Below are 14,334 nucleotides of genomic sequence, written 5' to 3'. Positions count from 1 at the left end.
TCCAATTTAAAGTTAGCAGAGTTGGCCGAGCAGACCAAAGGGACTTTTCCTCAAAGACAGTAACTTTAAGTGTTCTCCCAGAATAGCTTTTGTTATTCACAAACCAAGGATGATGTACTTCAAACTATTATTCTCCAAATCGGTAAATTTTATTACATCAATTTCATTAAAATTATTCCCAAACTCCTAAACAGCCAACATGTACTTCAAGGTGGAAACCTTTTTCCAAGGCATTGAGCCGTCCAAATGATGTATGCATAAGAAGGACTCCTGATACTAAATATGGGGAAGAGAATAACCATCTATCGGTGAAAACAATTGATGGATGCAAATTATGTAACAACATCCATATATGTTGTATGTGAGATTACAGTTGTTTTTTGTCACATGATATACAGTTTGTGAGGCCTTGTCAGATATCTTGTCTTTCCAAAGCTATGCTCTTAATCAAAATTTCTAACCCATACTCTATGAATTATCTCTTATACGAGCTGTTATCACCATTTTAGGTGTTCTGTCTAGTTGCGGTGTAGGATGAGAGCTGATGGCTCTGGGACTGCATTTGAGAATGTAGTAGTGTTTATATCCTCTGGCCTTCTGCACTCCTACATGCTCATTTCCATATTATCTTTTGGCATTTTATGAGACAGAGTGTCATTCCCATATTGCAAACAACATAGGGTCTGATTTAGAGTTTGGTGGACTGGGTTACTCCGTCACAAACGTGACAGATATCCCGTCCACCGTGTTACAAGTCCATTATATTCTATGGCAATTGTAATAAAACGGAAGGATATCAATCACATTTGTTATGGAGTAACATGTCCATTAAACTCTAAATCAGGCCCAAAATGCCTTAATTTCAATTCACGACTCTAAAAATGTGAATTCTAAGAAATTGTTATTTTAGTCCTGCATTTCTTTGTACATTACATGTTGTGATTTCTTACTGGTGAATAGCTAAACACAAAATCATGTCTTTGTTCATCTGTCCTCTAGACCTTAAATGAATATCTAAGATTTTCTTTGTTTGCTGTGGCCTATCCCAAGGAACACTTCAAATTGAGCATTGCATTTATTTCACAGCAAGACAACTACCCTCACCATTTAAGTGCGTGTCTTGGCCCGATGTTGAATTTCCCTTAACAAACCCGGGATGTGAAATTTGCACATTGACTGGTTTAAGAATGGTAATGCAATTAGTGATGAAGCCTATGTATTAGCTGAGTAGTTAATTGCAAATTAACTACCCTGCCCTCCTTGAGGCTTCTAACATGATTCCTATGGGGACAAATTCCTTTTTTTAATCAGCCATTAATACATTGCTTTCTGATTTGCGAATAAGTGTGGAATCCCCTTCCTTACCACCTCCTATTTGTGATGTGGAAAAGGTTGCAAAAGCTCTTTTATGAATCTGAAACACTTGTCTGACTTCTAAATGGGCTGTTGTACATTGGCAAACACCCTTCTTCAGTCTATAAACCTGTGATTTTGCAAATCCCATGAGTTGTACATCTGCTTCCAAGTTTATTTTGGAGACACTGGTGTAAACCCTTACCTCCCTCTAACGAGGGAACTGGAGGCAAAATTTCCAGCTGCAAATTTTCATCATCATATCTGTATTTCTGTTTCTATCACAACCTGATTTCTATTGTAGTAAAGCATTTGTCCTTTCAGTCGTAAAATGACAACTTAATGTAGACCAAAATGCTAACTCATAATCTTCTTTTGCGTAGACATGTTTTCCACGGAACGTATTTGTAATACCAGCGAGCGATGATACATTGCAACAGGTTTTAGTTGTATTGACTTCAGAAGACAGCTAAATGAATGTTCTTGACTTCAAATTTTAAAGTGTTGTCAGTCTACCAGTCGATATGATTATAGTTGTAAAATTAATTTCAAGGTGTCTTAGGGGTGACCTAAGTTATCATCTCATTTTCATTTACTTGGAAATAGCCCTGGCCTAATAGGTTGTGCATTTTGTAATAAGCTGATGGATGTTTCACACAGCCATTCACACTGTTATTCAAGATGTCACCTCCTTCAAATACCACACAATTCTAGGCCTTCTACAGTGATTGTCATGCAACAGTAGTCCTATGCACAGGATCTCCACTGCGTATCCTTTGTCAATTAACTATAGGATCATAAAAGGCACTGAGATTGGTTAAGGTATGATGGAAGGAACTCAGCAATAGTCGAGTGAAGTCTTTGGCCTGTGAAAATCTGTGTTTTGTGTAATTACATTCATTGTAACTTAGTTGTCCTCAACTACTTAATACAACAGGATACAATATCCTCTTCTGGATATAATACATTATGCACTAACTGTTTTCACACCTGGGAGCTTCCCATTATTGCAGAAAGCATTTCTTAATTTCTGGAGATATTGGATGCCTAATCCTAACTAGTTGCTGAATAATAATGTTCTCCTCTAAACTGAGTCCCTGATTTAGAGTTTGGCAAATGGATACTCCGTCGCAAATGTGACGGATATCCTGTCCACCAAGTGCATTGGGATATATTGCATTTTTAATAGGTGGACAGGATATCTGTGATGTTTGTGATCGAGTACCCATCTGCCAGTCTCCAAATCAGGCCTTAAGACTAGCCTAAGGAAGTAGCGGTTGTCTTGAAATAGTGATGTTATCCATTAGCATGTTCTGCCATTACTACTGACAATAACATTGATGCCATCTCTGATACCAACTCCACTGACTACAGCATTAGCTCCACCTCCTGTACTCCTTCATCTCCTCGCATCATCCATGTACTATAGGGTAAAGAAACCAGATCGCATAACATCATGTTAAATTAATGTAGTTGAGGCCATAATCTGGAACAAAGCTACTCCTACACTGACACAAATAAAAATCATAAAAATTACCAAATTAATAGACCTCCTGGTAGCCACCGCCAGCCCTCAGTACAGACTCACTTACTCTGTCAACCAGCTTCCTGGTCTGGTCCTGCTACACCAGAATGAAAGCACCCAAGTTGACTCCACATGAGATCTCTACAACTCTTAGCATACTCCTTTATAGCCACTGAGTAGTAACCATAGCACAAATCTCTTATCCAGGCCCCAAAAGGTTGTCATTCAGCTGAAGATGGATCACCTGCATGAGCTGATACCAAGTTTGGCATCCATACTTTCCTCTCTCTCTGCAACAAGCACTCTCCTCCCAAGAACAGCCCTTCTAACCTCTTACACCTCACTCGGCACATCTGCTCCTGAAGAGCTCAGCACACATGCCAAACTCAGTGTTTCGGGGCAATCCTCAACACATATCACCTCAAACACACTCCACCCTCTTAAGTACTTTGGGCATTATTTACAAAGGTAACTTTTATTTTTGAGTAAATTTGCCCTTTGGAATAAGTTTACTACTTTTGGTATTCAAAAACTCCAAGTGTAAACTTGCTACAAAATTGTCAATTACATGACTCTACCCCAGAGCAATGCAATTGGCTTAATCATGTGTGGGTGGGTGATGTCCCCTCCAAACTTTACCCTCACCCTCCATAAACTTCCTAATCCCATCCTCTTACCCCTTTTACCACCCACTTCCTCAAATCTTCTAAAATGTATACTTAAGTGTGCAAGAGACCCTGCAGTCGAGGCGGAGAACTCAACGCACATAAATATAGGTAATGCAGTGGCGTGAAACTCAGTATTTAGTCTGTGAATTGCAATTTGTAATAAATTGGAAAAACACTAGCTGCAAACAGGAAGCTGTGCTTGGTCCATGCTCCATGGCACTGAAAGAATGTCGGAGAAGAATGCAGGAGGAGGTGAACTTCCAGATGGAAGCAGGAGGCGTGACCAGTAAGAAGCAAGAAAAGAATAGTGAATTGGCTGCCAACCAATGGTAAGTATTAGTAAGTAAAGGGTGGTCTCTAAGCCCATTTTTAAGTAAAAATAAAATAAATATATATATATATATATATATATAGATATATTGATATATATATATATATATATATATATATAGCATTAACATTCGCAGAAAGCGCGCTGTACTCGGAATCTAAAACTAGGGGCCAGATGTACGAAGTATTTTTGCATGCGCAAACGGGTTTGCAACTCGTTCGCGCATGCAAAAATACTTAAGGGCCATGTACAAACCCTAATTAGCGAGTCGCAATTTATTTGTGACTCGCTAATTAGGATTTGCGACTTGCTATTAGGATGGGGCGTTTCAAGGGCGTCCCTTCCTAATAGCGAGTCTGAGCCCTATGTATGACAGTTTTGCGACCTCAAAACAGTTGCAATTTACCACCTACTTCAAGTTGGTAATAAAGCAATCACGAATGGTAAGGGGTGCCCAGGGAATGTGAATGCATGGGAAAATATTTTTAAGGGCAGGCAGTGGTCCCAGACGAAAACGTTCCATTTTTTTTTTTTAATGCATCCTGTTTTCCTTTAAGGAAAAAGGGCTGCCTTAAAAAAAACCTGCTTTATTTAAAAGCAGTCCCAGACATTGAGGTCTGCTGAGCCCAGCCGGCCACCATCCCTGGGAGGGCCTGCCATTCCCAATGGGCTCGCAAATTGCGAGTGACTCAATAATATTCATGAGCCTCGCATTTTGTGACCCCAATTGGACTCACTAACAGTGTCTCTGACACTGTTGTACAATTGCGACTCACAATTTTTTGCAATTTTCGAGTCGCAAAAGCAAATGGTCGTACATCTGGCCCTAGGTCTCTTGCGCATGTCATGGAACTTTCCTCTGCAGGAGTAATTTCATCCGAGTTCAAACCGGGGCACGTTTCTTTTTTGCAAAAGCCAGCGTGAGCCACGCGCTTGAATTTCTGAGCGCGCGCGTCTCTTCTCCAGGCCGCTACAGAGAAGGCGTGGGCGTCTGAGGAGACGCCAATAAAGCCCTCCATCCCTCTGGCTAGTCAATATGACAGACCAACCATCCCATTGAGACTTCCACTCCAGGCCGCCAAATCTATAGCAGTGCAATCAGTTGTTATTACAGTCTGATATGTTGAACACAAACCATTCACGCAGGGAAGCGCGTGCAAACGAAGACTCCAGTCAGTGTCATGCATAAACCATTCGAACGCCTGAAGGCAATTACGTGGGCCTGGCCTCTCCCACAAATGAGTGACACTTTGCCATCAAATGCCCGGCTGGCACGCTCATGCTGTCATTTGTACCGAGCACAACATGCCAAAGCCACGGAGAGAGGCACACTTGAGAGTCTGCGGCTAGCTGTGGGTTTTATTGCAGCGCAGCACTTTCCCCCGGTGTGATCAGGTGTGTTTAGCATAACAAAGAGCAGGGGGGACTCATGCACTCCCTCAGCCCTGAGAAGCGGAGCTCGCTGGCAGGAAGGCAGGTGAGGAGAGGCGGCTTCAAAGCGGGTTTCTCTCCCTCTCCCGCTGACAGCTGTGGCTGCGCGCAGCACTTTCAAAGGGAGAGACCGGGCGCGCAGATGGAGAGAGCGCACAGAACAAAAAGAGGCCAGGTGAGGGAGGAAAAACGGAAGTAGGGTAGGGGAAGAGAGATGGAGATCGAGGACAGGAAATGAATTCACAGAGAGGCTTTTTTTCAAAAATAATGAAAGGGTTCTGCCCGTATTAGAATGTCACTGCGCTTCCAGCATAAAAGAGCGCGTGGTTGACATTACATTCACTTCTAGAGTTAGATCGTGGCTCGGTGATGCAAATGTTGCTTGGTACATACAAGCACATACACTATTCACACTGTATTTTAGTTCTGACCCTTTAACCACCTTCTGGGAGTAAGCCTGACCGCCTGATATTGACAGACAAGTTTAGAAAATGCAGAACTCTGGTATCCACATCAAATGTAGTAGTCTTAACCCATTCGCTGCTAGGCCTTCCCCCTCTCCCCCTCCTCCCCCCCCCCCCTGCTAAGCCTTGTTTTTGGCTATTTGGGGTAGTTTGCGCTCAGGCGCCTGTAACTTTTTGACCCCATAAGGTATCCACACCAAATGTGCGTCCTTCTCTTCCAACATCCTGCGGATTCTAAAGGGACCCAGGGTGTGTGGAGTCCACAAATTAGTCAAAATACAGCAACATTTTGTTCTTTTGGGGAAACATGGGAGAAAAGTGCATGAGAAAGAAGAAAGAACCTGCTTTTTTCCCTACAAATGGTATTAATGAAGAGTTTGCGGCCGTAAAATCACCATCTTTCGAGCTTTCAGGAACAGGCAGACTTTTGCCAGAAAACCAAAATTTTCTACACAGTTTGTGCATTTTACTGGGACATAGCCTATTTTTTGTGCTTTCAACCTCCTTCCAGGTAGGGGTAGGAATGTGTGTGCAACCAATAATGGATCCTGGAAAACTATACATTACTGAAAAGAAGACAACATTTAGAATTCAGCAAGGGGTCATTTGTGTTGCTGCTTCAAGGTTTTCCTATAGAAACTAACAGTTGAAATTGAGTGCAAAAAACCAGCCATTTGTGCCTTTGTTTTCACCCGTGACTTCTTCAAAGTATGGCAGATGTTTGAAAGCAATATACCGTTACCTCTGCTGGACCCTTCTACTTGTGGGGATTTGTAGGACTTGTAGGTTCACTAAGAGCGCGAGGTACCCCGAGCCAATAACTGAGCTACGCCTTGCAATGGTTTTTTATTGCGTAGCGGGTATACAGCAATTCATTTGGTGAAATATAAAGAGTGAAAAATTGGTATCAAGGAAATCTATGTATTTCCGAAATGGGAATAAAATATAAAGTTTTAAAGCAGTGGTTATTTGCACATCACCGAATTTGTGGGTACCCATACTATCATGTGAATTAGAGTGCATTTTTAAAGATGACTTCTTTTTTACACATTGTCTTACATTTGGAAGGCAGCTATGCATAGAAAGGCAATTGGTAATAACATTGTTCCACTATTCTGAGTTCCCCTAAGTCTCCTGATAAAAATGGTACCTCACTTGTGTGGGTAGGCCTAGTGCCTGCGACAGAAAACAATCCAAAACGCAGCATGGACACATCACATTTTTCCAGTGAAAATGTGCCTAGCTGTGGATTTTGGACCCTAGCTCAGTTGGCGCCCAGGGAAACCTAGCAAACCTATACATTTTTTAAACTAGACACCCAGAGGAATCCAGGATGGGCTGACTTGTGTGGCTCTCAGCAGGTTCTGTTACCCAGAATTCCTTGCAAACCTCATCCTTTGTAAAAAGAAAAAAACACATTTCCCTCACATTTCTGTTATGAAAAGTTCTGGACTCTGTGGGGAGCCACAAACTTCCACCCACCCAGCATTCCTCCAGGTCTCCTGATAAAAATGGTACCTCACTTGTGTGGATAGGCCTGGTGTCCTTGACAGAAAACGGCCCAAAATTCAGTGTGGAAACATTACATTTTTCCAGTGAAAACTGACCCTTTTTTCGCATGGTGTCTAGCTGTGGATTTTGGACACTTGCTCAGCCAGCACCTCAGGAAACCTAGCAAACCTTACATTTTTAAAAACTAGATACCCAGGGGAATCGAGGATGGGGTGACTTGTGTGGCTCTCAGTAGGTTCTGTTACCCAGAATCCAGCGGCGTCACTATGGGGGTGTGGGGGGTGCAGACCGCACCGGGTGACACCCTCACATGGGGTGACACCCAGCAGGGCGCAGGGGGAGGGCGAAGGCAGTGCAGAGCGAGGTTGCCTGCCTCTGATCACCAAGTTGTGGGCCCATCTTTTGAGCTGTCGGGAGGCCTGCGAAGATGACTTTCAGGCACAGCAGCTCTGTGTACAAGCTGAGGCCTCTCGCCTGCTAGCTCGGCAGTTCTACTCTTACTGAAGACAGTGGCTGCAAGACGGGGTTCTCACTCTCTCTCCTCTCCTTTCTTTTATTTGCTCCCCTGTGAAATGGATCCAAAAAAGAAAATCACTTTTGCTGGAAAATCAATATCGTATTTTTCTGACATTTAATTCCAAAATGCAGCATCGGGAATAAAAGTTTAAAAATATGCAAAATAAATAACTAAATAAAGTAAGACAGAATGGTAGCAAACTGGCCAGATTGATTTTATTCACACCCAAACACATTAGCGCCACTTTTACAGAGTTTGCCAGTGAAGCGCTATTTTTGTTGTCTTGGACTTGTTTTCACAGGGCTTGGAACTTGTGCACCAATCCTGGAGGTACTGCAATGTGAGGATTGAAAAACAAAATTTGCACTGCTGCTCTGCATCTAGGGATGTTGTCTTTTTTTACCATACTGCTTACGTTTTGTAAGGATATAAGCAATGGTCATTGAAATGGGTCCATTCAGGGCCCTGTTGTCATGTCCTTAACTTTTCAGGCAAAAGCACTCACTGATTTCTGAACAGTGAGTGTAAAAGCGTTAAAGTAACCATGTTGTTCCTGCTTACATTTCACATGGTTTGCAAAACTTTGCATTCCCTATGATTGTTTACTTTTTCCAGGATGCTGCCACTTTTTACTTGTAGGCCACATATTGCTCTTGCCCAGTGCGTAATTTAAATTGAGCCGCATCCAGGTGTTTATAGCTGGCAACAATTGGGTTGTAGTTGAAGGCAGTGTGAGTTTCTCTCAGAGGGGCAGTATGGTGTTCAGTGGGGGAGAGGATGTGGCACTATGGGCAGAGCTGCTGAATTTGGAACTGGGGAACCAGGTTCAGCCTTAATTATCAGTCCGCCAGATCACTCTCCTGAGAGAGCACTCTCATGCTAGACCTTAGAAGGCTTCGCAAGACATTAGAATCCCTGGTGTCGTAGCACCAGCAGGTGCACCCTAGCATGACAATGACAAGTGTAGGATAACCTTCAAGGCTTGTCCACCACTATTCATACTGAAGTTCACCTCCAGTCTTGCGGGCAGGCCTATGAAGCAGCACACCCTAGAACAATAGTGACCCCGTCACTGAGATCACAGGACCCTTTCGAAGGGCCAGCTCTAGGGCAGTGCAACCGGTGTGACCGCACCAGGTGCTGATTTTAGGTGGAGGCATCATTTTTGCAAGTCTATTATGGTTTTAAAAGCGCTTGCTGCCTCCTTCCTGGCCTCCAGCAATTTTCGGTAACAATAAAAATGTCATGATGACTCTGGTATTAATGTTCTTCCTAGAGAGAGATCGGAATTTTTGTCTAATGGAAGATTTGACTCATGGAAAGGTAGCTCAGAGGGTTAATGTACCTGCTGCAAAGAACATGTACCATGCAGATCACAAAGTGCACATAATGTAAATAGGCCAGTGGGCTACTGCTTTTGTCAGAGAGATCCTTTTGTTACTTGCAGTTTATAAGTTAAAATCCTAATGTAGAACAGTGAGCTATTAACTGTCATCTACTCCGCAACAACACAAGTCCCATTTTTTATTAACTTTTGATATGTTTGAGCTACAAACAATTTATTAGTTGAAATGGTCAGATCATGCTGCAGATCTTGCATTATGAGGCAAATATGGCAGAGCCATTATTATTTAGAAAACATTTGCAAACTAGGATTTTTAGCCATTCATGTTTGAACTGCTGTTGTGGAAAAGGGAGAAGTGCTGATGACAGAAACTCCATGGCTCGGAGACAAAGGGCTTGTGCTTTTTATCGTATTTGGGGACATTCTGTGATTAGAAGTATATCCCACTTTGTGAATACATTTTACTGTCAATAACTCATTATAACCTTAAATAATCATGTGTATCCATTGGTTGATAAAACAGGGCAGTGAAACCAAACAAATACAAAAAATTGGGATTTTTGCGCATTCTGGCCACACCTCTGGCTCCGCCCACTGATCCAATCCTTGGGTTATTCCCGCCCTCTGATTCTCCGCCCACAGTTCCCCTACTTTTTTCCCCCCACTTCGACCACTGATAGATCGTGTTGCTGGATAGTGGGAACACTACACCAGTACAAAGTACCATACCTATGATATTATAAATTCCAATATACTGTTGACTAGCAGGTAGCCCACTGTACAACCTGATGAATGAGTCATTATCACACTGTTGTTAACAGGCACATTTTGTAAATATAGGACCTACATTTACAAACGTTACTAAGGATTCTGTATGGTCCCGTTATTTGCCAACTGTGTCCACTTGCGGACTCAGAGCGGAGGAGGTCCATGCGGTAAGTCGTGAGGGGGTGACACCATGAGTTACCCGCACCGGGTGACACCAACCTTAGTGACGCCACTGCCAGAATCCCTAGCAAACCTTAAACTTTGTAGAAAAACAAACACATTTTCATCACATATCTGTGATGCAAAGTTCTGGAATCTGTGGGCAGTCACAAACTTCCATCCACCCAGAATTCCCCCAAGCCTCCCGATAATAATGGGATCTCACTTGTGTGGGTAGGCCTAGAGCGGAAATTATGATTTGTATAACAAAAGTTGAGGTTTGCAGGGGATTCTGGGTAAGAAAGCTTTGGGAGATCCACGCAAACCACACCTTCCTGGACTCCCCCGGGTGTCTCGGTTTCAGAAATGTCTGGGTTTGGTAGGTTTCCCTAGATGGCCGCCAAGTGCGGAACCAAAACTGCTGGTGCAGGTCGTTTTGTGATAGATCATTTTGATGTCTCCACAATACATGTGTACTCTTCCCTGTTGCAGGCACATGACCTATCCATACAAGTGAGGTCAAATTGTTTTCAGAAAACCTTGGGGGCTGCTAGGTGGTAGGGAATTTGTGTCAGCCCAGTGATCCCACAACTTTAACACACAGAAATGTGAGGAAAATGTGATGTTTTTCGCTAAATTTGATGTTTGCAGGGGATTCTGGGTAAGAAAAAGTTGGGGGATCCATGCAAACCACACGGTCCTGGACTACCCCGGGTGTCTAGTTTTCACAAATGCCTGGGTTTGGTAGGATTCCCCATATGGTCACCAAGCCCGAAACCAAAAACACTGGTGCAGTTCGTTTTGTGATAGATCATTTTGATGTCTCCACAATACATTTTGGGCCCTTCCCTGTCGCAGGCACATGAACTATCCATACAAGTGAGGTGGAATTGTTATCAGGAAACCTTGGGGATTGCTGGGTGGTAGGAATTTGTGTCAGCCCAGTGATCCCACAACTTTAACACACAGAAATTAGAGGAACATATGATGTTTTAGCTAACTTTGATGTTTGCAGGGGATTTTGGGTAAGAAAAAGTTGGGGATCCATGCAAACCACACCTCCCTGAACTGCTCCGGGTGTGTAATTTTCAGAAATGTCTGGGTTTGGTAGGTTTCCCTAGATGGCTGCCGAGCCCAGGACCAAATATGCAGGTGCCCCCTTTGCAAAACCAGGTCATTTTGTAATAATTTTGATATTTCCCCAATAAGTTTTGGGCCCTTTCCTTTACAGGCACATGGCCCACCCACATAAGTGAGGTACCATTTGTATTGTGAGACCTAGGGAACGCTGGGTTGTAGGAAATGTGTGTCATCCCAGTGATCCCACAACCTTCCCTCACAGAAATGTCAGGAAAATATGATTTTTATAGCAAAAGCTAAGGTTTTCCGGGCATTCTGGGTAAGAAAACTTTAGGGAATCTATGCTGGCCACACCTCCCTGGAGTCCCCAGGGTGTCGAGGGGCATATTATCAAGCATGGTGTTAGAATTATCGCCGCTTTAGCGGCAGAAAACTGTCGCTAAAGCGGCGATAATGGGCTTGATAATATGCCGCAGAGAATTCCCATAGAAGCCCATGTTGACACCAGAACATGGGTTTCTATGGGAATTCTTAAGGGCATATTATCAAGCCCATTATCGCCGCTTTAGCGGCAGTTTTCTGCCGCTAAAGTGGCGATAATTCTAACACCCGTTTCTTGATAATATGCCCCCTAGTTCTTAGAAATGTCTGGGTTTGGTAGGTTTCCCTAGATGGCTGCCAAGCCCGAGACTAAAACGAGGAGCCTCCTTTGCAAAACAATGTTGTTTTGTGAAAGATAGGGGAGAACCTGGGTTTTTGTTCACGGGCTTGGCGGCCATCTTGGTAAACCTACCAAAGCCAGACATTTCTGTAAACTAGACACCCGGGGAAGTCCAGGGAGGGGTGGCTTGCGTGGATTCCCCAACATTTTCTTACCCAGAATCTCCTGCAAACCTCAAATTTAGCTAAAAAATTTAATTTTCCTCACATTTCTGGATGGGATCAGCATGCCATGAAACACCTCCCAATCAGGGTTCCCCTTTGTTTCCCAATAAAAATTGTACCTCACTTGTGTCGGTGCCCAAAGCAGAGTCAGGCTAAAAACTTTTAAAATGAAAGACTGGGGGAACTAAAGCGTGACCATAAGGGCAGTTTTGTATATACGTTTTTAGGCTGACTCTTCTTTGGGCACCCACACAAGTGAGGTATCATTTTTTTAAGGAGATCGAGTGGAACACTGGGTGGTAGGAAATTTGTGCTGGTGGGGTGATCCTTCAGCTTTTCCACACAGACATGTGAGGAAAATGTGACTTTTTAGCTAAGTTTTGCAGTGGATTCTGGGTAAGAAAACACTGGGGGATCCACGCAAGCCACACTACCAGCCAAGCGACAGTCTTCCCACATTGCTAGCCAAGTGCCAGTCCACACACACCACCAGCAAAGTGCTAGCCAATGCACACTGCCAGCAAAATGCCAGTCCACACACGTTGCGAGGCATACTCCAGTCCACACACACCGCTACCAAACACTAGTCCACACACACCGCCAACAAAATGCCAGTACACACACACAACTAGCCAGACACCATTACATGCGGACCCTCAGCTGAACTCCAACACACACACACACACACACACACACAAGCGCTCCACAAAACCCCCTTGCGAGTAGATGAGCAAAAACATATCACTGATCTGCCCCAATGGAGGGCAGAAACGGCTCAAATGTGTGCCTAAAAAAGGGCAGTGACCCTTGACTATGGGGTGGCTCCCTGTCATGCCCATTAAGATATCCCTTGGGCCTAATGTGCCTTCAGCACCCCACCCGGCGGGGAGGGGGAGATCTGTTGTATTAACCACAATCTGTCCCCAAGGGGGAGCAGAAAGACTGTGCCCATTTTTTGGGGGGAGGGATGGGTGCACCCCTACACAAAGTAAAAATAGTCCATGGTGTCTAGTGGGTTTTCTGCCCCTCAGAGGGGCAAATAGGGACCTGTTGCCCATATCTGACCCCTGGGGGGTGGGGGGGCAGAAAGACTGTGCCCATTTTTTTCGGGGGTGGAAGCATTGGAATGCCCCTTCAAGGCAGCACCCACCCCTGCACAAGGAAAAAATGAGTCCCTGGTGCCTAGTGGGCTTTCTGGCCCCCTGGGGGGCAGATCTGGGGCTATTGCCAGGATATGCTTCCCGGGCAGGGCAGGAAGACTGTGCCCAATTTTTATGGAGGGGTGGGGGCATTGGCATGCCCATTCTGAGCAGACCCCGCCCCTACACTAAGAAAATAATATAGTCCCTGGTGCTTAGTGAGCTTTCTGCCCCCCAGGTGGCAGATAGGGGGCTATAGGTGATGTTCATAAGATGTTGCTGTTGCTGTCTGGTGGCCCTGGGGAGAGAAAAACCCAGTGGTGGCTCCTCTGCTATGCCGCAAGGAGCGTCCCCCCCCTACCAGCATCCCAAAAATGCAAAAATAAAACAATAGTAAACGCTTGTTTATCATCTTTTTATTTAGGCTGTCAGAGTCAAGGCTTGGGTGCGGGGCCAAAGATGACAGGCTGGTGGAGGAGTGTTTTGTACTGTACTGTATTGTATTGTATTGTACTGTACTGTATTGTACTGTAATCAGTGCGCATGACGGTTTGGCTGGCTGTCTCCGGCCGACCAAACCATCATGCGCACTGAAGCTCTCTCCAACACGAGTTGCGTTCCTGGGATTTAAAGCAGGCACAGACTCCCAGTCTACTTGGGAGTACAAATCCATGGCGCTCGGGCCAATCCTGACGCTGCTTTCATGCAACGTCAGGATTAGCCACAGGGATTTCTGGGAGTCTGTGCCTGCAGTGCACAAAGCCAGATCAGAGTGTCGGAGTCAGATCAGAGCGTGGATGCAGGTAAGTTATTTTTTTAATAAATTTTCTTATTTTGTTGCCCAACAACGGTTCTTCCCTCCCCATTGCCGCTACTGGTAAAACCTGCTAAGCAAGCTTGCCTTCACTGTATATGAATTTCACCAATCTCCTTTTGCCTGTTGTGCTAAGAGCAGACTACCATCCAGGAAAACTTGGCTGAGTATTTCTGGGGATTATCTACAAACTACATTGGCTTGATGGAATCAGGTCTCCAATCAGCAGGCCTCAAGTCAGTCTCTCCCCTTATGGTCTCAACGAAAGAACCTGCTGGTGTACTAAGTCAAACACTAATCACAGATGCTCTCTTCATGCTCTTGTGAAGGCTAGAACCAAACA

The sequence above is a fragment of the Triturus cristatus genome, chromosome 10 (genome assembly GCF_964204655.1).
Source record: "Triturus cristatus chromosome 10, aTriCri1.1, whole genome shotgun sequence".
Classification (NCBI taxonomy): domain Eukaryota; kingdom Metazoa; phylum Chordata; class Amphibia; order Caudata; family Salamandridae; genus Triturus; species Triturus cristatus.
This window is presented reverse-complemented; position numbering follows the sequence as displayed.